Source organism: Mandrillus leucophaeus, unplaced genomic scaffold (assembly GCF_000951045.1).
Source record: "Mandrillus leucophaeus isolate KB7577 unplaced genomic scaffold, Mleu.le_1.0 Scaffold30, whole genome shotgun sequence".
Lineage (NCBI taxonomy): Eukaryota > Metazoa > Chordata > Mammalia > Primates > Cercopithecidae > Mandrillus > Mandrillus leucophaeus.
The window spans coordinates 3709008-3709511 of NW_012103143.1; the positions used below are offsets into that span (position 1 = coordinate 3709008).

Sequence of the window (504 nt, forward strand, 5' to 3'; positions counted from 1 at the left end):
CCAAAAAAAAAATTGAAATGATTTCTCTAGAAGATTCGTCCTGGCAGTGTTAACTTCACAGCAGGCTGACACTATGTGACTCACATTTCAGATGCTGTGGAAAAGCAGATCCATGCTGGTGTTAGTATTAGTGTTACTTGTCCTACACTAAAGAGTCAAGGCTCACCTTGCAGTACGTTTGGTAAAAAAGCAAAGAGCATGCAGAGATTTATACCAATTAAAAAAAAAGGGCTGGGCATGGTGGCTCACGTCTGTAATCCCAGCACTTTGGAAGGCCGAGGCGGGTGGATCACCTGAGGTCAGGAGTTCAAGACCACCCTGGCCAACACTGTGAAACCCTGTCTCTACTAAAAATATAACAATTAGCCAGGTGTGGTGGCACACGCCTGTAATCCCAGCGACTCCAGAGGCTGAGGCAGGAGAATCACTTGAACCTGGGAGGCAGAGGTTGCAGTGAGCGGGGATCGTGCCATTGCACTCCAGCCTGGGTGACAGAGTGAGACT

At 48.0% G+C, this 504-nt stretch overlaps 1 pseudogene; it reads right to left on the reverse strand.

Annotated features, from left to right (window-relative positions):
* LOC105544528 overlaps nt 1-504 on the reverse strand; it is a 6766-nt pseudogene that overhangs the window by 4571 nt on the left and 1691 nt on the right.